At 43.5% G+C, this 22689-nt stretch overlaps 19 non-coding genes across 19 annotated transcripts; all 19 read left to right on the forward strand.

Moving 5' to 3' along the window:
* The first annotated feature begins 400 nt into the window (after positions 1-400).
* On the forward strand, positions 401-519 carry LOC136740328 (5S ribosomal RNA). The gene has a single exon (XR_010813164.1). It is a non-coding gene; the product is annotated as a 5S ribosomal RNA (ribosomal RNA).
* A 1056-nt stretch (positions 520-1575) lies between these two features.
* On the forward strand, positions 1576-1694 carry LOC136740329 (5S ribosomal RNA). The gene has a single exon (XR_010813165.1). It is a non-coding gene; the product is annotated as a 5S ribosomal RNA (ribosomal RNA).
* A 1056-nt stretch (positions 1695-2750) lies between these two features.
* On the forward strand, positions 2751-2869 carry LOC136740660 (5S ribosomal RNA). Its single transcript, XR_010813483.1, has one exon. It is a non-coding gene; the product is annotated as a 5S ribosomal RNA (ribosomal RNA).
* Positions 2870-3925: 1056 nt separating this feature from the next.
* Positions 3926-4044, forward strand: LOC136740288 (5S ribosomal RNA). The gene has a single exon (XR_010813126.1). It is a non-coding gene; the product is annotated as a 5S ribosomal RNA (ribosomal RNA).
* A 1055-nt stretch (positions 4045-5099) lies between these two features.
* On the forward strand, positions 5100-5218 carry LOC136740330 (5S ribosomal RNA). Its single transcript, XR_010813166.1, has one exon. It is a non-coding gene; the product is annotated as a 5S ribosomal RNA (ribosomal RNA).
* A 1055-nt stretch (positions 5219-6273) lies between these two features.
* Positions 6274-6392, forward strand: LOC136740334 (5S ribosomal RNA). Its single transcript, XR_010813170.1, has one exon. It is a non-coding gene; the product is annotated as a 5S ribosomal RNA (ribosomal RNA).
* Positions 6393-7447: 1055 nt separating this feature from the next.
* On the forward strand, positions 7448-7566 carry LOC136740331 (5S ribosomal RNA). The gene has a single exon (XR_010813167.1). It is a non-coding gene; the product is annotated as a 5S ribosomal RNA (ribosomal RNA).
* A 1056-nt stretch (positions 7567-8622) lies between these two features.
* On the forward strand, positions 8623-8741 carry LOC136740617 (5S ribosomal RNA). The gene has a single exon (XR_010813443.1). It is a non-coding gene; the product is annotated as a 5S ribosomal RNA (ribosomal RNA).
* A 1056-nt stretch (positions 8742-9797) lies between these two features.
* Positions 9798-9916, forward strand: LOC136740332 (5S ribosomal RNA). Its single transcript, XR_010813168.1, has one exon. It is a non-coding gene; the product is annotated as a 5S ribosomal RNA (ribosomal RNA).
* Positions 9917-10972: 1056 nt separating this feature from the next.
* LOC136740333 (5S ribosomal RNA) lies at positions 10973-11091 on the forward strand. Its single transcript, XR_010813169.1, has one exon. It is a non-coding gene; the product is annotated as a 5S ribosomal RNA (ribosomal RNA).
* A 1056-nt stretch (positions 11092-12147) lies between these two features.
* LOC136740335 (5S ribosomal RNA) lies at positions 12148-12266 on the forward strand. Its single transcript, XR_010813171.1, has one exon. It is a non-coding gene; the product is annotated as a 5S ribosomal RNA (ribosomal RNA).
* Positions 12267-13332: 1066 nt separating this feature from the next.
* Positions 13333-13451, forward strand: LOC136740603 (5S ribosomal RNA). The gene has a single exon (XR_010813430.1). It is a non-coding gene; the product is annotated as a 5S ribosomal RNA (ribosomal RNA).
* Positions 13452-14517: 1066 nt separating this feature from the next.
* LOC136740520 (5S ribosomal RNA) lies at positions 14518-14636 on the forward strand. Its single transcript, XR_010813350.1, has one exon. It is a non-coding gene; the product is annotated as a 5S ribosomal RNA (ribosomal RNA).
* Positions 14637-15702: 1066 nt separating this feature from the next.
* Positions 15703-15821, forward strand: LOC136740449 (5S ribosomal RNA). The gene has a single exon (XR_010813284.1). It is a non-coding gene; the product is annotated as a 5S ribosomal RNA (ribosomal RNA).
* A 1056-nt stretch (positions 15822-16877) lies between these two features.
* LOC136740336 (5S ribosomal RNA) lies at positions 16878-16996 on the forward strand. The gene has a single exon (XR_010813172.1). It is a non-coding gene; the product is annotated as a 5S ribosomal RNA (ribosomal RNA).
* Positions 16997-18052: 1056 nt separating this feature from the next.
* On the forward strand, positions 18053-18171 carry LOC136740337 (5S ribosomal RNA). Its single transcript, XR_010813173.1, has one exon. It is a non-coding gene; the product is annotated as a 5S ribosomal RNA (ribosomal RNA).
* A 1056-nt stretch (positions 18172-19227) lies between these two features.
* Positions 19228-19346, forward strand: LOC136740396 (5S ribosomal RNA). Its single transcript, XR_010813232.1, has one exon. It is a non-coding gene; the product is annotated as a 5S ribosomal RNA (ribosomal RNA).
* Positions 19347-20412: 1066 nt separating this feature from the next.
* Positions 20413-20531, forward strand: LOC136740604 (5S ribosomal RNA). Its single transcript, XR_010813431.1, has one exon. It is a non-coding gene; the product is annotated as a 5S ribosomal RNA (ribosomal RNA).
* A 1066-nt stretch (positions 20532-21597) lies between these two features.
* On the forward strand, positions 21598-21716 carry LOC136740451 (5S ribosomal RNA). The gene has a single exon (XR_010813286.1). It is a non-coding gene; the product is annotated as a 5S ribosomal RNA (ribosomal RNA).
* Positions 21717-22689: the final 973 nt, after the last annotated feature.

A 22689-nucleotide genomic window follows, 5' to 3' on the forward strand; every position in this document is an offset into this window, starting at 1 on the left:
AAAATGACAACAGGATGAATGCACACACTTGAAAATACAAAACATGCAATGTTATGCATCATAGTGATGCAACCTCCTTTCAGTTTCATACTGCATGTCAATTGAAATCCTTACTGAAATGCACACCTTCTCAAGATTGCGCTTGACTGGCGTGTCAGGCACTCAATTACAGCTGTTTTATCAAGACAAATGTGTTCGTTTTGTAAAATATAGTTCCGGTCTGGTGTGGCACCCCAGCTAACGCACAACGTTGCCACAACGTGGCATATTAGCAGGGACTGTCTGCGGCGCGCTGGTGTGTCCCGGGCTTTAGAGTAGAGAGACAGTTCAACTGTAAGTATGAACGGCAGAAACGGATATTGCCATCCCTTTAAGTAGAGCGTCAGGGACAGCCTCCCTGGCTTACGGCCATACTAGCCTGAATACGCCCGATCTCGTCCGATCTCGGAAGCTAAGCAGGCTCGGGCCTGGTCAGTACTTGGATGGGAGACCGCCTGGGAATACCAGGTGCTGTAAGCTTTTGCATCTTTTACACACCAGAGCGCGACAAATCACGAGTTTTAACTTTGGATACACGCAATTTCATCATTATTTCAGATTTGACTTCCCCAAATACACAGGCATACAATAGATCTTGTTCTCCAACGTAAACGGTCCCTAGTAACTAGGGTACATTCGTAAATAAATTGAGCATCATGGCTAGAAGTGACTAAATGTTGCCTAATCTTTCTCATCGAGAAATGACACAATTACAGCAACACAAAAAGGAACTCCACCGGACAAAGATCAGTGCTCACAAGGAGCCTCATTCAACACACACGGTTCCATTCCCATTCATGCAAAGCACGAAAGTGTAAAACTTGGGAACATACTTGAGAGCAAAGATCACATTCAATCTCATTCAAGGCACGGATGTGAATGCAACGGGGTGAAATTACTGAAATGATGCCTGCCCTCGAACTGTGATGATGGACTACCCGACTCGCCAATAATATTGGGTTCTGGTGTATTGAAATACAGGAGCTGCTGGATTTGTGTGTTTTCTTACCCCCTCACCATAGTTTGTCAAATGTTTAAACAACTGAACTTATATTCAAGGTTTGTTTCTCTTCATATGTTTTACTGGTTTACATTTGTCTCAGCAACCTGTTGAATGATTCTTCTGCTTTCAAAACAAAATGACAACAGGATGAATGCACACACTTGAAAATACAATACATGCAATGTTATGCATCATAGTGATGCAACCTCCTTTCAGTTTCATACTGCATGTCAATTGAAATCCTTACTGAAATGCACACCTTCTCAAGATTGCGCTTGACTGGCGTGTCAGGCACTCAATTACAGCTGTTTTATCAAGACAAATGTGTTCGTTTTGTAAAATATAGTTCCGGTCTGGTGTGGCACCCCAGCTAACGCACAACGTTGCCACAACGTGGCATATTAGCAGGGACTGTCTGCGGCGCGCTGGTGTGTCCCGGGCTTTAGAGTAGAGAGACAGTTCAACTGTAAGTATGAACGGCAGAAACGTATATTGCCATCCCTTTAAGTAGAGCGTCAGGGACAGCCTCCCTGGCTTACGGCCATACTAGCCTGAATACGCCCGATCTCGTCCGATCTCGGAAGCTAAGCAGGCTCGGGCCTGGTCAGTACTTGGATGGGAGACCGCCTGGGAATACCAGGTGCTGTAAGCTTTTGCATCTTTTACACACCAGAGCGCGACAAATCACGAGTTTTAACTTTGGATACACGCAATTTCATCATTATTTCAGATTTGACTTCCCCAAATACACAGGCATACAATAGATCTTGTTCTCCAACGTAAACGGTCCCTAGTAACTAGGGTACATTCGTAAATAAATTGAGCATCATGGCTAGAAGTGACTAAATGTTGCCTAATCTTTCTCATCGAGAAATGACACAATTACAGCAACACAAAAAGGAACTCCACCGGACAAAGATCAGTGCTCACAAGGAGCCTCATTCAACACACACGGTTCCATTCCCATTCATGCAAAGCACGAAAGTGTAAAACTTGGGAACATACTTGAGAGCAAAGATCACATTGAATCTCATTCAAGGCACGGATGTGAATGCAACGGGATGAAATTACTGAAATGATGCCTGCCCTCGAACTGTGATGATGGACTACCCGACTCGCCAATAATATTGGGTTCTGGTGTATTGAAATACAGGAGCTGCTGGATTTGTGTGTTTTCTTACCCCCTCACCATAGATTGTCAAATGTTTAAACAACTGAACTTATATTCAAGGTTTGTTTCTCTTCATATGTTTTACTGGTTTACATTTGTCTCAGCAACCTGTTGAATGATTCTTCTGCTTTCAAAACAAAATGACAACAGGATGAATGCACACACTTGAAAATACAATACATGCAATGTTATGCATCATAGTGATGCAACCTCCTTTCAGTTTCATACTGCATGTCAATTGAAATCCTTACTGAAATGCACACCTTCTCAAGATTGCGCTTGACTGGCGTGTCAGGCACTCAATTACAGCTGTTTTATCAAGACAAATGTGTTCGTTTTGTAAAATATAGTTCCGGTCTGGTGTGGCACCCCAGCTAACGCACAACGTTGCCACAACGTGGCATATTAGCAGGGACTGTCTGCGGCGCGCTGGTGTGTCCCGGGCTTTAGAGTAGAGAGACAGTTCAACTGTAAGTATGAACGGCAGAAACGGATATTGCCATCCCTTTAAGTAGAGCGTCAGGGACAGCCTCCCTGGCTTACGGCCATACTAGCCTGAATACGCCCGATCTCGTCCGATCTCGGAAGCTAAGCAGGCTCGGGCCTGGTCAGTACTTGGAATGGAGACCGCCTGGGAATACCAGGTGCTGTAAGCTTTTGCATCTTTTACACACCAGAGCGCGACAAATCACGAGTTTTAACTTTGGATACACGCAATTTCATCATTATTTCAGATTTGACTTCCCCAAATACACAGGCATACAATAGATCTTGTTCTCCAACGTAAACGGTCCCTAGTAACTAGGGTACATTCGTAAATAAATTGAGCATCATGGCTAGAAGTGACTAAATGTTGCCTAATCTTTCTCATCGAGAAATGACACAATTACAGCAACACAAAAAGGAACTCCACCGGACAAAGATCAGTGCTCACAAGGAGCCTCATTCAACACACACAGTTCCATTCCCATTCATGCAAAGCACGAAAGTGTAAAACTTGGGAACATACTTGAGAGCAAAGATCACATTCAATCTCATTCAAGGCACGGATGTGAATGCAACGGGATGAAATTACTGAAATGATGCCTGCCCTCGAACTGTGATGATGGACTACCCGACTCGCCAATAATATTGGGTTCTGGTGTATTGAAATACAGGAGCTGCTGGATTTGTGTGTTTTCTTACCCCCTCACCATAGTTTGTCAAATGTTTAAACAACTGAACTTATATTCAAGGTTTGTTTCTCTTCATATGTTTTACTGGTTTACATTTGTCTCAGCAACCTGTTGAATGATTCTTCTGCTTTCAAAACAAAATGACAACAGGATGAATGCACACACTTGAAAATACAATACATGCAATGTTATGCATCATAGTGATGCAACCTCCTTTCAGTTTCATACTGCATGTCAATTGAAATCCTTACTGAAATGCACACCTTCTCAAGATTGCGCTTGACTGGCGTGTCAGGCACTCAATTACAGCTGTTTTATCAAGACAAATGTGTTCGTTTTGTAAAATATAGTTCCGGTCTGGTGTGGCACCCCAGCTAACGCACAACGTTGCCACAACGTGGCATATTAGCAGGGACTGTCTGCGGCGCGCTGGTGTGTCCCGGGCTTTAGAGTAGAGAGACAGTTCAACTGTAAGTATGAACGGCAGAAACGGATATTGCCATCCCTTTAAGTAGAGCGTCAGGGACAGCCTCCCTGGCTTACGGCCATACTAGCCTGAATACGCCCGATCTCGTCCGATCTCGGAAGCTAAGCAGGCTTGGGCCTGGTCAGTACTTGGATGGGAGACCGCCTGGGAATACCAGGTGCTGTAAGCTTTTGCATCTTTTACACACCAAAGGGCGACAAATCACGAGTTTTAACTTTGGATACACGCAATTTCATCATTATTTCAGATTTGACTTCCCCAAATACACAGGCATACAATAGATCTTGTTCTCCAACGTAAACGGTCCTTAGTAACTAGGGTACATTCGTAAATAAATTGAGCATCATGGCTAGAAGTGACTAAATGTTGCCTAATCTTTCTCATCGAGAAATGACACAATTACAGCAACACAAAAAGGAACTCCACCGGACAAAGATCAGTGCTCACAAGGAGCCTCATTCAACACACACGGTTCCATTCCCATTCATGCAAAGCACGAAAGTGTAAAACTTGGGAACATACTTGAGAGCAAAGATCACATTCAATCTCATTCAAGGCACGGATGTGAATGCAACGGGATGAAATTACTGAAATGATGCCTGCCCTCGAACTGTGATGATGGACTACCCGACTCGCCAATATATTGGGTTCTGGTGTATTGAAATACAGGAGCTGCTGGATTTGTGTGTTTTCTTACCCCCTCACCATAGTTTGTCAAATGTTTAAACAACTGAACTTATATTCAAGGTTTGTTTCTCTTCATATGTTTTACTGGTTTACATTTGTCTCAGCAACCTGTTGAATGATTCTTCTGCTTTCAAAACAAAATGACAACAGGATGAATGCACACACTTGAAAATACAATACATGCAATGTTATGCATCATAGTGATGCAACCTCCTTTCAGTTTCATACTGCATGTCAATTGAAATCCTTACTGAAATGCACACCTTCTCAAGATTGCGCTTGACTGGCGTGTCAGGCACTCAATTACAGCTGTTTTATCAAGACAAATGTGTTCGTTTTGTAAAATATAGTTCCGGTCTGGTGTGGCACCCCAGCTAACGCACAACGTTGCCACAACGTGGCATATTAGCAGGGACTGTCTGCGGCGCGCTGGTGTGTCCCGGGCTTTAGAGTAGAGAGACAGTTCAACTGTAAGTATGAACGGCAGAAACGGATATTGCCATCCCTTTAAGTAGAGCGTCAGGGACAGCCTCCCTGGCTTACGGCCATACTAGCCTGAATACGCCCGATCTCGTCCGATCTCGGAAGCTAAGCAGGCTCGGGCCTGGTCAGTACTTGGATGGGAGACCGCCTGGGAATACCAGGTGCTGTAAGCTTTTGCATCTTTTACACACCAGAGCGCGACAAATCACGAGTTTTAACTTTGGATACACGCAATTTCATCATTATTTCAGATTTGACTTCCCCAAATACACAGGCATACAATAGATCTTGTTCTCCAACGTAAACGGTCCCTAGTAACTAGGGTACATTCGTAAATAAATTGAGCATCATGGCTAGAAGTGACTAAATGTTGCCTAATCTTTCTCATCGAGAAATGACACAATTACAGCAACACAAAAAGGAACTCCACCGGACAAAGATCAGTGCTCACAAGGAGCCTCATTCAACACACACGGTTCCATTCCCATTCATGCAAAGCACGAAAGTGTAAAACTTGGGAACATACTTGAGAGCAAAGATCACATTCAATCTCATTCAAGGCACGGATGTGAATGCAACGGGATGAAATTACTGAAATGATGCCTGCCCTCGAACTGTGATGATGGACTACCCGACTCGCCAATAATATTGGGTTCTGGTGTATTGAAATACAGGAGCTGCTGGATTTGTGTGTTTTCTTACCCCCTCACCATAGTTTGTCAAATGTTTAAACAACTGAACTTATATTCAAGGTTTGTTTCTCTTCATATGTTTTACTGGTTTACATTTGTCTCAGCAACCTGTTGAATGATTCTTCTGCTTTCAAAACAAAATGACAACAGGATGAATGCACACACTTGAAAATACAATACATGCAATGTTATGCATCATAGTGATGCAACCTCCTTTCAGTTTCATACTGCATGTCAATTGAAATCCTTACTGAAATGCACACCTTCTCAAGATTGCGCTTGACTGGCGTGTCAGGCACTCAATTACAGCTGTATTATCAAGACAATGTGTTCGTTTTGTAAAATATAGTTCCGGTCTGGTGTGGCACCCCAGCTAACGCACAACGTTGCCACAACGTTTCGTGTTAGCAGGGACTGGCTGCGGCGCGCTGGTGTGTCCCGGGCTTTAGAGTAGAGAGACAGTTCAACTGCAAGTATGAGCGGCAGAAACGGATATTGCCTTCCCTTTAAGTAGAGCGTCAGGGACAGCCTCCCTGGCTTACGGCCATACTAGCCTGAATACGCCCGATCTCGTCCGATCTCGGAAGCTAAGCAGGCTCGGGCCTGGTCAGTACTTGGATGGGAGACCGCCTGGGAATACCAGGTGCTGTAAGCCTTTGCATCTTTTACACACCAAAGGGCGACAAATCACAAGTTTTAACTTTGGATACACGCAATTTCATCATTATTTCAGATTTGACTTCCCCAAATACACAGGCATACAATAGATCTTGTTCTCCAACGTAAACGGTCCCTAGTAACTAGTGTACATTTGTAAATAAATTGAGCATCATGGCTAGAAGTGACTAAATGTTGCCTAATCTTTCTCATCGAGAAATGACACAATTATAGCAACACAAAAAGGAACTCCACCGGACAAAGTTCAGTGCTCACAAGGAGCCTCATTCAACACACACGGTTCCATTCCCATTCATGCAAAGCACGAAAGTGTAAAACTTGGGAACATACTTGAGAGCAAAGATCATATTCAATCTCATTCAAGGCACGGATGTGAATGCAACGGGATGAAATTACTGAAATGATGCCTGCCCTCGAACTGTGATGATGGACTACCCGACTCGCCAATAATATTGGGTTCTGGTGTATTGAAATACAGGAGCTGCTGGATTTGTGTGTTTTCTTACCCCCTCACCATAGTTTGTCAAATGTTTAAACAACTGAACTTATATTCAAGGTTTGTTTCTCTTCATATGTTTTACTGGTTTACATTTGTCTCAGCAACCTGTTGAATGATTCTTCTGCTTTCAAAACAAAATGACAAAAGGATGAATGCACACACTTGAAAATACAATACATGCAATGTTATGCATCATAGTGATGCAACCTCCTTTCAGTTTCATACTGCATGTCAATTGAAATCCTTACTGAAATGCACACCTTCTCAAGATTGCGCTTGACTGGCGTGTCAGGCACTCAATTACAGCTGTTTTATCAAGACAATGTGTTCGTTTTGTAATATATAGTTCCGGTCTGGTGTGGCACCCCAGCTAACGCACAACGTTGCCACAACGTGGCATATTAGCAGGGACTGTCTGCGGCGCGCTGGTGTGTCCCGGGCTTTAGAGTAGAGAGACAGTTCAACTGTAAGTATGAACGGCAGAAACGGATATTGCCATCCCTTTAAGTAGAGCGTCAGGGACACCCTCCCTGGCTTACGGCCATACTAGCCTGAATACGCCCGATCTCGTCCGATCTCGGAAGCTAAGCAGGCTCGGGCCTGGTCAGTACTTGGATGGGAGACCGCCTGGGAATACCAGGTGCTGTAAGCTTTTGCATCTTTTACACACCAGAGCGCGACAAATCACGAGTTTTAACTTTGGATACACGCAATTTCATCATTATTTCAGATTTGACTTCCCCAAATACACAGGCATACAATAGATCTTGTTCTCCAACGTAAACGGTCCCTAGTAACTAGGGTACATTCGTAAATAAATTGAGCATCATGGCTAGAAGTGACTAAATGTTGCCTAATCTTTCTCATCGAGAAATGACACAATTACAGCAACACAAAAAGGAACTCCACCGGACAAAGATCAGTGCTCACAAGGAGCCTCATTCAACACACACGGTTCCATTCCCATTCATGCAAAGCACGAAAGTGTAAAACTTGGGAACATACTTGAGAGCAAAGATCACATTGAATCTCATTCAAGGCACGGATGTGAATGCAACGGGATGAAATTACTGAAATGATGCCTGCCCTCGAACTGTGATGATGGACTACCCGACTCGCCAATAATATTGGGTTCTGGTGTATTGAAATACAGGAGCTGCTGGATTTGTGTGTTTTCTTACCCCCTCACCATAGTTTGTCAAATGTTTAAACAACTGAACTTATATTCAAGGTTTGTTTCTCTTCATATGTTTTACTGGTTTACATTTGTCTCAGCAACCTGTTGAATGATTCTTCTGCTTTCAAAACAAAATGACAACAGGATGAATGCACACACTTGAAAATACAATACATGCAATGTTATGCATCATAGTGATGCAACCTCCTTTCAGTTTCATACTGCATGTCAATTGAAATCCTTACTGAAATGCACACCTTCTCAAGATTGCGCTTGACTGGCGTGTCAGGCACTCAATTACAGCTGTTTTATCAAGACAAATGTGTTCGTTTTGTAAAATATAGTTCCGGTCTGGTGTGGCACCCCAGCTAACGCACAACGTTGCCACAACGTGGCATATTAGCAGGGACTGTCTGCGGCGCGCTGGTGTGTCCCGGGCTTTAGAGTAGAGAGACAGTTCAACTGTAAGTATGAACGGCAGAAACGGATATTGCCATCCCTTTAAGTAGAGCGTCAGGGACAGCCTCCCTGGCTTACGGCCATACTAGTCTGAATACGCCCGATCTCGTCCGATCTCGGAAGCTAAGCAGGCTCGGGCCTGGTCAGTACTTGAATGGGAGACTGCCTGGGAATACCAGGTGCTGTAAGCTTTTGCATCTTTTACACACCAGAGCGCGACAAATCACGAGTTTTAACTTTGGATACACGCAATTTCATCATTATTTCAGATTTGACTTCCCCAAATACACAGGCATACAATAGATCTTGTTCTCCAACGTAAACGGTCCCTAGTAACTAGGGTACATTCGTAAATAAATTGAGCATCATGGCTAGAAGTGACTAAATGTTGCCTAATCTTTCTCATCGAGAAATGACACAATTACAGCAACACAAAAAGGAACTCCACCGGACAAAGATCAGTGCTCACAAGGAGCCTCATTCAACACACACGGTTCCATTCCCATTCATGCAAAGCACGAAAGTGTAAAACTTGGGAACATACTTGAGAGCAAAGATCACATTGAATCTCATTCAAGGCACGGATGTGAATGCAACGGGGTGAAATTACTGAAATGATGCCTGCCCTCGAACTGTGATGATGGACTACCCGACTCGCCAATAATATTGGGTTCTGGTGTATTGAAATACAGGAGCTGCTGGATTTGTGTGTTTTCTTACCCCCTCACCATAGTTTGTCAAATGTTTAAACAACTGAACTTATATTCAAGGTTTGTTTCTCTTCATATGTTTTACTGGTTTACATTTGTCTCAGCAACCTGTTGAATGATTCTTCTGCTTTCAAAACAAAATGACAACAGGATGAATGCACACACTTGAAAATACAATACATGCAATGTTATGCATCATAGTGATGCAACCTCCTTTCAGTTTCATACTGCATGTCAATTGAAATCCTTACTGAAATGCACACCTTCTCAAGATTGCGCTTGACTGGCGTGTCAGGCACTCAATTACAGCTGTTTTATCAAGACAAATGTGTTCGTTTTGTAAAATATAGTTCCGGTCTGGTGTGGCACCCCAGCTAACGCACAACGTTGCCACAACGTGGCATATTAGCAGGGACTGTCTGCGGCGCGCTGGTGTGTCCCGGGCTTTAGAGTAGAGAGACAGTTCAACTGTAAGTATGAACGGCAGAAACGGATATTGCCATCCCTTTAAGTAGAGCGTCAGGGACAGCCTCCCTGGCTTACGGCCATACTAGCCTGAATACGCCCGATCTCGTCCGATCTCGGAAGCTAAGCAGGCTCGGGCCTGGTCAGTACTTGGATGGGAGACCGCCTGGGAATACCAGGTGCTGTAAGCTTTTGCATCTTTTACACACCAGAGCGCGACAAATCACGAGTTTTAACTTTGGATACACGCAATTTCATCATTATTTCAGATTTGACTTCCCCAAATACACAGGCATACAATAGATCTTGTTCTCCAACGTAAACGGTCCCTAGTAACTAGGGTACATTCGTAAATAAATTGAGCATCATGGCTAGAAGTGACTAAATGTTGCCTAATCTTTCTCATCGAGAAATGACACAATTACAGCAACACAAAAAGGAACTCCACCGGACAAAGATCAGTGCTCACAAGGAGCCTCATTCAACACACACGGTTCCATTCCCATTCATGCAAAGCACGAAAGTGTAAAACTTGGGAACATACTTGAGAGCAAAGATCACATTCAATCTCATTCAAGGCACGGATGTGAATGCAACGGGATGAAATTACTGAAATGATGCCTGCCCTCGAACTGTGATGATGGACTACCCGACTCGCCAATAATATTGGGTTCTGGTGTATTGAAATACAGGAGCTGCTGGATTTGTGTGTTTTCTTACCCCCTCACCATAGTTTGTCAAATGTTTAAACAACTGAACTTATATTCAAGGTTTGTTTCTCTTCATATGTTTTACTGGTTTACATTTGTCTCAGCAACCTGTTGAATGATTCTTCTGCTTTCAAAACAAAATGACAACAGGATGAATGCACACACTTGAAAATACAATACATGCAATGTTATGCATCATAGTGATGCAACCTCCTTTCAGTTTCATACTGCATGTCAATTGAAATCCTTACTGAAATGCACACCTTCTCAAGATTGCGCTTGACTGGCGTGTCAGGCACTCAATTACAGCTGTATTATCAAGACAAATGTGTTCGTTTTGTAAAATATAGTTCCGGTCTGGTGTGGCACCCCAGCTAACGCACAACGTTGCCACAACGTGGCATATTAGCAGGGACTGTCTGCGGCGCGCTGGTGTGTCCCGGGCTTTAGAGTAGAGAGACAGTTCAACTGTAAGTATGAACGGCAGAAACGGATATTGCCATCCCTTTAAGTAGAGCGTCAGGGACAGCCTCCCTGGCTTACGGCCATACTAGCCTGAATACGCCCGATCTCGTCCGATCTCGGAAGCTAAGCAGGCTCGGGCCTGGTCAGTACTTGGATGGGAGACCGCCTGGGAATACCAGGTGCTGTAAGCTTTTGCATCTTTTACACACCAAAGGGCGACAAATCACGAGTTTTAACTTTGGATACACGCAATTTCATCATTATTTCAGATTTGACTTCCCCAAATACACATGCATACAATAGATCTTGTTCTCCAACGTAAACGGTCCCTAGTAACTAGGGTACATTCGTAAATAAATTGAGCATCATGGCTAGAAGTGACTAAATGTTGCCTAATCTTTCTCATCGAGAAATGACACAATTACAGCAACACAAAAAGGAACTCCACCGGACAAAGATCAGTGCTCACAAGGAGCCTCATTCAACACACACGGTTCCATTCCCATTCATGCAAAGCACGAAAGTGTAAAACTTGGGAACATACTTGAGAGCAAAGATCACATTCAATCTCATTCAAGGCACGGATGTGAATGCAACGGGATGAAATTACTGAAATGATGCCTGCCCTCGAACTGTGATGATGGACTACCCGACTCGCCAATAATATTGGGTTCTGGTGTATTGAAATACAGGAGCTGCTGGATTTGTGTGTTTTCTTACCCCCTCACCATAGTTTGTCAAATGTTTAAACAACTGAACTTATATTCAAGGTTTGTTTCTCTTCATATGTTTTACTGGTTTACATTTGTCTCAGCAACCTGTTGAATGATTCTTCTGCTTTCAAAACAAAATGACAACAGGATGAATGCACACACTTGAAAATACAATACATGCAATGTTATGCATCATAGTGATGCAACCTCCTTTCAGTTTCATACTGCATGTCAATTGAAATCCTTACTGAAATGCACACCTTCTCAAGATTGCGCTTGACTGGCGTGTCAGGCACTCAATTACAGCTGTTTTATCAAGACAAATGTGTTCGTTTTGTAAAATATAGTTCCGGTCTGGTGTGGCACCCCAGCTAACGCACAACGTTGCCACAACGTGGCATATTAGCAGGGACTGTCTGCGGCGCGCTGGTGTGTCCCGGGCTTTAGAGTAGAGAGACAGTTCAACTGTAAGTATGAACGGCAGAAACGGATATTGCCATCCCTTTAAGTAGAGCGTCAGGGACAGCCTCCCTGGCTTACGGCCATACTAGCCTGAATACGCCCGATCTCGTCCGATCTCGGAAGCTAAGCAGGCTCGGGCCTGGTCAGTACTTGGATGGGAGACCGCCTGGGAATACCAGGTGCTGTAAGCTTTTGCATCTTTTACACACCAGAGCGCGACAAATCACGAGTTTTAACTTTGGATACACGCAATTTCATCATTATTTCAGATTTGACTTCCCCAAATACACAGGCATACAATAGATCTTGTTCTCCAACGTAAACGGTCCCTAGTAACTAGGGTACATTCGTAAATAAATTGAGCATCATGGCTAGAAGTGACTAAATGTTGCCTAATCTTTCTCATCGAGAAATGACACAATTACAGCAACACAAAAAGGAACTCCACCGGACAAAGATCAGTGCTCACAAGGAGCCTCATTCAACACACACGGTTCCATTCCCATTCATGCAAAGCACGAAAGTGTAAAACTTGGGAACATACTTGAGAGCAAAGATCACATTTAATCTCATTCAAGGCACGGATGTGAATGCAACGGGATGAAATTACTGAAATGATGCCTGCCCTCGAACTGTGATGATGGACTACCCGACTCGCCAATAATATTGGGTTCTGGTGTATTGAAATACAGGAGCTGCTGGATTTGTGTGTTTTCTTACCCCCTCACCATAGTTTGTCAAATGTTTAAACAACTGAACTTATATTCAAGGTTTGTTTCTCTTCATATGTTTTACTGGTTTACATTTGTCTCAGCAACCTGTTGAATGATTCTTCTGCTTTCAAAACAAAATGACAAAAGGATGAATGCACACACTTGAAAATACAATACATGCAATGTTATGCATCATAGTGATGCAACCTCCTTTCAGTTTCATACTGCATGTCAATTGAAATCCTTACTGAAATGCACACCTTCTCAAGATTGCGCTTGACTGGCGTGTCAGGCACTCAATTACAGCTGTTTTATCAAGACAATGTGTTCGTTTTGTAATATATAGTTCCGGTCTGGTGTGGCACCCCAGCTAACGCACAACGTTGCCACAATGTTGCCACAACGTGGCGTGTTAGCAGGGACTGTCTGCGGCGCGCTGGTGTGTCCCGGGCTTTAGAGTAGAGAGACAGTTCAACTGTAAGTATGAACGGCAGAAACGGATATTGCCTTCCCTTTAAGTAGAGCGTCAGGGACAGCCTCCCTGGCTTACGGCCATACTAGCCTGAATACGCCCGATCTCGTCCGATCTCGGAAGCTAAGGAGGCTTGGGCCTGGTCAGTACTTGTATGGGAGACCACCTGGGAATACCAGGTGCTGTAAGCTTTTGCATCTTTTACACACCAGAGGGCGACAAATCACGAGTTTTAACTTTGGATACACGCAATTTCATCATTATTTCAGATTTGACTTCCCCAAATACACAGGCATACAATAGATCTTGTTCTCCAACGTAAACGGTCCCTAGTAACTAGGGTACATTCGTAAATAAATTGAGCATCATGGCTAGAAGTGACTAAATGTTGCCTAATCTTTCTCATCGAGAAATGACACAATTACAGCAACACAAAAAGGAACTCCACCGGACAAAGTTCAGTGCTCACAAGGAGCCTCATTCAACACACACGGTTCCATTCCCATTCATGCAAAGCACGAAAGTGTAAAACTTGGGAACATACTTGAGAGCAAAGATCACATTCAATCTCATTCAAGGCACGGATGTGAATGCAACGGGATGAAATTACTGAAATGATGCCTGCCCTCGAACTGTGATGATGGACTACCCGACTCGCCAATAATGTTGGGTTCTGGTGTATTGAAATACAGGAGCTGCTGGATTTGTATGTTTTCTTACCCCCTCACCATAGTTTGTCAAATGTTTAAACAACTGAACTTATATTCAAGGTTTGTTTCTCTTCATATGTTTTACTGGTTTACATTTGTCTCAGCAACCTGTTGAATGATTCTTCTGCTTTCAAAACAAAATGACAACAGGATGAATGCACACACTTGAAAATACAATACATGCAATGTTATGCATCATAGTGATGCAACCTCCTTTCAGTTTCATACTGCATGTCAATTGAAATCCTTACTGAAATGCACACCTTCTCAAGATTGCGCTTGACTGGCGTGTCAGGCACTCAATTACAGCTGTTTTATCAAGACAATGTGTTCGTTTTGTAATATATAGTTCCGGTCTGGTGTGGCACCCCAGCTAACGCACAACGTTGCCACAATGTTGCCACAACGTGGCGTGTTAGCAGGGACTGTCTGCGGCGCGCTGGTGTGTCCCGGGCTTTAGAGTAGAGAGACAGTTCAACTGTAAGTATGAACGGCAGAAACGGATATTGCCTTCCCTTTAAGTAGAGCGTCAGGGACAGCCTCCCTGGCTTACGGCCATACTAGCCTGAATACGCCCGATCTCGTCCGATCTCAGAAGCTAAGCAGGCTCGGGCCTGGTCAGTACTTGGATGGGAGACCGCCTGGGAATACCAGGTGCTGTAAGCTTTTGCATCTTTTACACACCAGAGGGCGACAAATCACGAGTTTTAACTTTGGATACACGCAATTTCATCATTATTTCAGATTTGACTTCCCCAAATACACAGGCATACAATAGATCTTGTTCTCCAACGTAAACGGTCCCTAGTAACTAGGGTACATTCGTAAATAAATTGAGCATCATGGCTAGAAGTGACTAAATGTTGCCTAATCTTTCTCATCGAGAAATGACACAATTACAGCAACACAAAAAGGAACTCCACCGGACAAAGTTCAGTGCTCACAAGGAGCCTCATTCAACACACACGGTTCCATTCCCATTCATGCAAAGCACGAAAGTGTAAAACTTGGGAACATACTTGAGAGCAAAGATCACATTCAATCTCATTCAAGGCACGGATGTGAATGCAACGGGATGAAATTACTGAAATGATGCCTGCCCTCGAACTGTGATGATGGACTACCCGACTCGCCAATAATATTGGGTTCTGGTGTATTGAAATACAGGAGCTGCTGGATTTGTGTGTTTTCTTACCCCCTCACCATAGTTTGTCAAATGTTTAAACAACTGAACTTATATTCAAGGTTTGTTTCTCTTCATATGTTTTACTGGTTTACATTTGTCTCAGCAACCTGTTGAATGATTCTTCTGCTTTCAAAACAAAATGACAACAGGATGAATGCAAACACTTTAAAATACAATACATGCAATGTTATGCATCATAGTGATGCAACCTCCTTTCAGTTTCATACTGCATGTCAATTGAAATCCTTACTGAAATGCACACCTTCTCAAGATTGCGCTTGACTGGCGTGTCAGGCACTCAATTACAGCTGTATTATCAAGACAATGTGTTCGTTTTGTAAAATAAAGTTCCGGTCTGGTGTGGCACCCCAGCTAACGCACAACGTTGCCACAATGTTGCCACAACGTGGCGTGTTAGCAGGGACTGTCTGCGGCGCGCTGGTGTGTCCCGGGCTTTAGAGTAGAGAGACAGTTCAACTGTAAGTATGAACGGCAGAAACGGATATTGCCTTCCCTTTAAGTAGAGCGTCAGGGTCAACATTCCTGGCTTACGGCCATACTAGCCTGAATACGCCCGATCTCGTCCGATCTCGGAAGCTAAGCAGGCTCGGGCCTGGTCAGTACTTGCATGGGAGACCGCCTGGGAATACCAGGTGCTGTAAGCTTTTGCATCTTTTACACACCAGAGGGCGACAAATCACGAGTTTTAACTTTGGATACACGCAATTTCATCATTATTTCAGATTTGACTTCCCCAAATACACAGGCATACAATAGATCTTGTTCTCCAACGTAAACGGTCCCTAGTAACTAGGGTACATTCGTAAATAAATTGAGCATCATGGCTAGAAGTGACTAAATGTTGCCTAATCTTTCTCATCGAGAAATGACACAATTACAGCAACACAAAAAGGAACTCCACCGGACAAAGTTCAGTGCTCACAAGGAGCCTCATTCAACACACACGGTTCCATTCCCATTCATGCAAAGCACGAAAGTGTAAAACTTGGGAACATACTTGAGAGCAAAGATCACATTCAATCTCATTCAAGGCACGGATGTGAATGCAACGGGATGAAATTACTGAAATGATGCCTGCCCTCGAACTGTGATGATGGACTACCCGACTCGCCAATAATATTGGGTTCTGGTGTATTGAAATACAGGAGCTGCTGGATTTGTGTGTTTTCTTACCCCCTCACCATAGTTTGTCAAATGTTTAAACAACTGAACTTATATTCAAGGTTTGTTTCTCTTCATATGTTTTACTGGTTTACATTTGTCTCAGCAACCTGTTGAATGATTCTTCTGCTTTCAAAACAAAATGACAACAGGATGAATGCACACACTTGAAAATACAATACATGCAATGTTATGCATCATAGTGATGCAACCTCCTTTCAGTTTCATACTGCATGTCAATTGAAATCCTTACTGAAATGCACACCTTCTCAAGATTGCGCTTGACTGGCGTGTCAGGCACTCAATTACAGCTGTTTTATCAAGACAAATGTGTTCGTTTTGTAAAATATAGTTCCGGTCTGGTGTGGCACCCCAGCTAACGCACAACGTTGCCACAACGTGGCATATTAGCAGGGACTGTCTGCGGCGCGCTGGTGTGTCCCGGGCTTTAGAGTAGAGAGACAGTTCAACTGTAAGTATGAACGGCAGAAACGGATATTGCCATCCCTTTAAGTAGAGCGTCAGGGACAGCCTCCCTGGCTTACGGCCATACTAGCCTGAATACGCCCGATCTCGTCCGATCTCGGAAGCTAAGCAGGCTCGGGCCTGGTCAGTACTTGGATGGGAGACCGCCTGGGAATACCAGGTGCTGTAAGCTTTTGCATCTTTTACACACCAGAGCGCGACAAATCACGAGTTTTAACTTTGGATACACGCAATTTCATCATTATTTCAGATTTGACTTCCCCAAATACACAGGCATACAATAGATCTTGTTCTCCAACGTAAACGGTCCCTAGTAACTAGGGTACATTCGTAAATAAATTGAGCATCATGGCTAGAAGTGACTAAATGTTGCCTAATCTTTCTCATCGAGAAATGACACAATTACAGCAACACAAAAAGGAACTCCACCGGACAAAGATCAGTGCTCACAAGGAGCCTCATTCAACACACACGGTTCCATTCCCATTCATGCAAAGCACGAAAGTGTAAAACTTGGGAACATACTTGAGAGCAAAGATCACATTCAATCTCATTCAAGGCACGGATGTGAATGCAACGGGATGAAATTACTGAAATGATGCCTGCCCTCGAACTGTGATGATGGACTACCCGACTCGCCAATAATATTGGGTTCTGGTGTATTGAAATACAGGAGCTGCTGGATTTGTGTGTTTTCTTACCCCCTCACCATAGTTTGTCAAATGTTTAAACAACTGAACTTATATTCAAGGTTTGTTTCTCTTCATATGTTTTACTGGTTTACATTTGTCTCAGCAACCTGTTGAATGATTCTTCTGCTTTCAAAACAAAATGACAACAGGATGAATGCACACACTTGAAAATACAATACATGCAATGTTATGCATCATAGTGATGCAACCTCCTTTCAGTTTCATACTGCATGTCAATTGAAATCCTTACTGAAATGCACACCTTCTCAAGATTGCGCTTGACTGGCGTGTCAGGCACTCAATTACAGCTGTTTTATCAAGACAAATGTGTTCGTTTTGTAAAATATAGTTCCGGTCTGGTGTGGCACCCCAGCTAACGCACAACGTTGCCACAACGTGGCATATTAGCAGGGACTGTCTGCGGCGCGCTGGTGTGTCCCGGGCTTTAGAGTAGAGAGACAGTTCAACTGTAAGTATGAACGGCAGAAACGGATATTGCCATCCCTTTAAGTAGAGCGTCAGGGACAGCCTCCCTGGCTTACGGCCATACTAGCCTGAATACGCCCGATCTCGTCCGATCTCGGAAGCTAAGCAGGCTCGGGCCTGGTCAGTACTTGGATGGGAGACCGCCTGGGAATACCAGGTGCTGTAAGCTTTTGCATCTTTTACACACCAAAGGGCGACAAATCACGAGTTTTAACTTTGGATACACGCAATTTCATCATTATTTCAGATTTGACTTCCCCAAATACACATGCATACAATAGATCTTGTTCTCCAACGTAAACGGTCCCTAGTAACTAGGGTACATTCGTAAATAAATTGAGCATCATGGCTAGAAGTGACTAAATGTTGCCTAATCTTTCTCATCGAGAAATGACACAATTACAGCAACACAAAAAGGAACTCCACCGGACAAAGATCAGTGCTCACAAGGAGCCTCATTCAACACACACGGTTCCATTCCCATTCATGCAAAGCACGAAAGTGTAAAACTTGGGAACATACTTGAGAGCAAAGATCACATTCAATCTCATTCAAGGCACGGATGTGAATGCAACGGGATGAAATTACTGAAATGATGCCTGCCCTCGAACTGTGATGATGGACTACCCGACTCGCCAATAATATTGGGTTCTGGTGTATTGAAATACAGGAGCTGCTGGATTTGTGTGTTTTCTTACCCCCTCACCATAGTTTGTCAAATGTTTAAACAACTGAACTTATATTCAAGGTTTGTTTCTCTTCATATGTTTTACTGGTTTACATTTGTCTCAGCAACCTGTTGAATGATTCTTCTGCTTTCAAAACAAAATGACAACAGGATGAATGCACACACTTGAAAATACAATACATGCAATGTTATGCATCATAGTGATGCAACCTCCTTTCAGTTTCATACTGCATGTCAATTGAAATCCTTACTGAAATGCACACCTTCTCAAGATTGCGCTTGACTGGCGTGTCAGGCACTCAATTACAGCTGTTTTATCAAGACAAATGTGTTCGTTTTGTAAAATATAGTTCCGGTCTGGTGTGGCACCCCAGCTAACGCACAACGTTGCCACAACGTGGCATATTAGCAGGGACTGTCTGCGGCGCGCTGGTGTGTCCCGGGCTTTAGAGTAGAGAGACAGTTCAACTGTAAGTATGAACGGCAGAAACGGATATTGCCATCCCTTTAAGTAGAGCGTCAGGGACAGCCTCCCTGGCTTACGGCCATACTAGCCTGAATACGCCCGATCTCGTCCGATCTCGGAAGCTAAGCAGGCTCGGGCCTGGTCAGTACTTGAATGGGAGACCGCCTGGGAATACCAGGTGCTGTAAGCTTTTGCATCTTTTACACACCAGAGCGCGACAAATCACGAGTTTTAACTTTGGATACACGCAATTTCATCATTATTTCAGATTTGACTTCCCCAAATACACAGGCATACAATAGATCTTGTTCTCCAACGTAAACGGTCCCTAGTAACTAGGGTACATTCGTAAATAAATTGAGCATCATGGCTAGAAGTGACTAAATGTTGCCTAATCTTTCTCATCGAGAAATGACACAATTACAGCAACACAAAAAGGAACTCCACCGGACAAAGATCAGTGCTCACAAGGAGCCTCATTCAACACACACGGTTCCATTCCCATTCATGCAAAGCACGAAAGTGTAAAACTTGGGAACATACTTGAGAGCAAAGATCACATTCAATCTCATTCAAGGCACGGATGTGAATGCAACGGGATGAAATTACTGAAATGATGCCTGCCCTCGAACTGTGATGATGGACTACCCGACTCGCCAATAATATTGGGTTCTGGTGTATTGAAATACAGGAGCTGCTGGATTTGTGTGTTTTCTTACCCCCTCACCATAGTTTGTCAAATGTTTAAACAACTGAACTTATATTCAAGGTTTGTTTCTCTTCATATGTTTTACTGGTTTACATTTGTCTCAGCAACCTGTTGAATGATTCTTCTGCTTTCAAAACAAAATGACAAAAGGATGAATGCACACACTTGAAAATACAATACATGCAATGTTATGCATCATAGTGATGCAACCTCCTTTCAGTTTCATACTGCATGTCAATTGAAATCCTTACTGAAATGCACACCTTCTCAAGATTGCGCTTGACTGGCGTGTCAGGCACTCAATTACAGCTGTTTTATCAAGACAATGTGTTCGTTTTGTAATATATAGTTCCGGTCTGGTGTGGCACCCCAGCTAACGCACAACGTTGCCACAATGTTGCCACAACGTGGCGTGTTAGCAGGGACTGTCTGCGGCGCGCTGGTGTGTCCCGGGCTTTAGAGTAGAGAGACAGTTCAACTGTAAGTATGAACGGCAGAAACGGATATTGCCTTCCCTTTAAGTAGAGCGTCAGGGACAGCCTCCCTGGCTTACGGCCATACTAGCCTGAATACGCCCGATCTCGTCCGATCTCGGAAGCTAAGGAGGCTTGGGCCTGGTCAGTACTTGTATGGGAGACCACCTGGGAATACCAGGTGCTGTAAGCTTTTGCATCTTTTACACACCAGAGGGCGACAAATCACGAGTTTTAACTTTGGATACACGCAATTTCATCATTATTTCAGATTTGACTTCCCCAAATACACAGGCATACAATAGATCTTGTTCTCCAACGTAAACGGTCCCTAGTAACTAGGGTACATTCGTAAATAAATTGAGCATCATGGCTAGAAGTGACTAAATGTTGCCTAATCTTTCTCATCGAGAAATGACACAATTACAGCAACACAAAAAGGAACTCCACCGGACAAAGTTCAGTGCTCACAAGGAGCCTCATTCAACACACACGGTTCCATTCCCATTCATGCAAAGCACGAAAGTGTAAAACTTGGGAACATACTTGAGAGCAAAGATCACATTCAATCTCATTCAAGGCACGGATGTGAATGCAACGGGATGAAATTACTGAAATGATGCCTGCCCTCGAACTGTGATGATGGACTACCCGACTCGCCAATAATATTGGGTTCTGGTGTATTGAAATACAGGAGCTGCTGGATTTGTGTGTTTTCTTACCCCCTCACCATAGTTTGTCAAATGTTTAAACAACTGAACTTATATTCAAGGTTTGTTTCTCTTCATATGTTTTACTGGTTTACATTTGTCTCAGCAACCTGTTGAATGATTCTTCTGCTTTCAAAACAAAATGACAACAGGATGAATGCAAACACTTTAAAATACAATACATGCAATGTTATGCATCATAGTGATGCAACCTCCTTTCAGTTTCATACTGCATGTCAATTGAAATCCTTACTGAAATGCACACCTTCTCAAGATTGCGCTTGACTGGCGTGTCAGGCACTCAATTACAGCTGTATTATCAAGACAATGTGTTCGTTTTGTAAAATAAAGTTCCGGTCTGGTGTGGCACCCCAGCTAACGCACAACGTTGCCACAATGTTGCCACAACGTGGCGTGTTAGCAGGGACTGTCTGCGGCGCGCTGGTGTGTCCCGGGCTTTAGAGTAGAGAGACAGTTCAACTGTAAGTATGAACGGCAGAAACGGATATTGCCTTCCCTTTAAGTAGAGCGTCAGGGTCAGCATTCCTGGCTTACGGCCATACTAGCCTGAATACGCCCGATCTCGTCCGATCTCGGAAGCTAAGCAGGCTCGGGCCTGGTCAGTACTTGCATGGGAGACCGCCTGGGAATACCAGGTGCTGTAAGCTTTTGCATCTTTTACACACCAGAGGGCGACAAATCACGAGTTTTAACTTTGGATACACGCAATTTCATCATTATTTCAGATTTGACTTCCCCAAATACACAGGCATACAATAGATCTTGTTCTCCAACGTAAACGGTCCCTAGTAACTAGGGTACATTCGTAAATAAATTGAGCATCATGGCTAGAAGTGACTAAATGTTGCCTAATCTTTCTCATCGAGAAATGACACAATTACAGCAACACAAAAAGGAACTCCACCGGACAAAGTTCAGTGCTCACAAGGAGCCTCATTCAACACACACGGTTCCATTCCCATTCATGCAAAGCACGAAAGTGTAAAACTTGGGAACATACTTGAGAGCAAAGATCACATTCAATCTCATTCAAGGCACGGATGTGAATGCAACGGGATGAAATTACTGAAATGATGCCTGCCCTCGAACTGTGATGATGGACTACCCGACTCGCCAATAATATTGGGTTCTGGTGTATTGAAATACAGGAGCTGCTGGATTTGTGTGTTTTCTTACCCCCTCACCATAGTTTGTCAAATGTTTAAACAACTGAACTTATATTCAAGGTTTGTTTCTCTTCATATGTTTTACTGGTTTACATTTGTCTCAGCAACCTGTTGAATGATTCTTCTGCTTTCAAAACAAAATGACAACAGGATGAATGCACACACTTGAAAATACAATACATGCAATGTTATGCATCATAGTGATGCAACCTCCTTTCAGTTTCATACTGCATGTCAATTGAAATCCTTACTGAAATGCACACCTTCTCAAGATTGCGCTTGACTGGCGTGTCAGGCACTCAATTACAGCTGTTTTATCAAGACAATGTGTTCGTTTTGTAATATATAGTTCCGGTCTGGTGTGGCACCCCAGCTAACGCACAACGTTGCCACAATGTTGCCACAACGTTTCGTGTTAGCAGGGACTGTCTGCGGCGCGCTGGTGTGTCCCGGA

Source organism: Amia ocellicauda, unplaced genomic scaffold (assembly GCF_036373705.1).
Source record: "Amia ocellicauda isolate fAmiCal2 unplaced genomic scaffold, fAmiCal2.hap1 HAP1_SCAFFOLD_64, whole genome shotgun sequence".
Taxonomy (NCBI): Eukaryota; Metazoa; Chordata; class Actinopteri; order Amiiformes; family Amiidae; genus Amia; species Amia ocellicauda.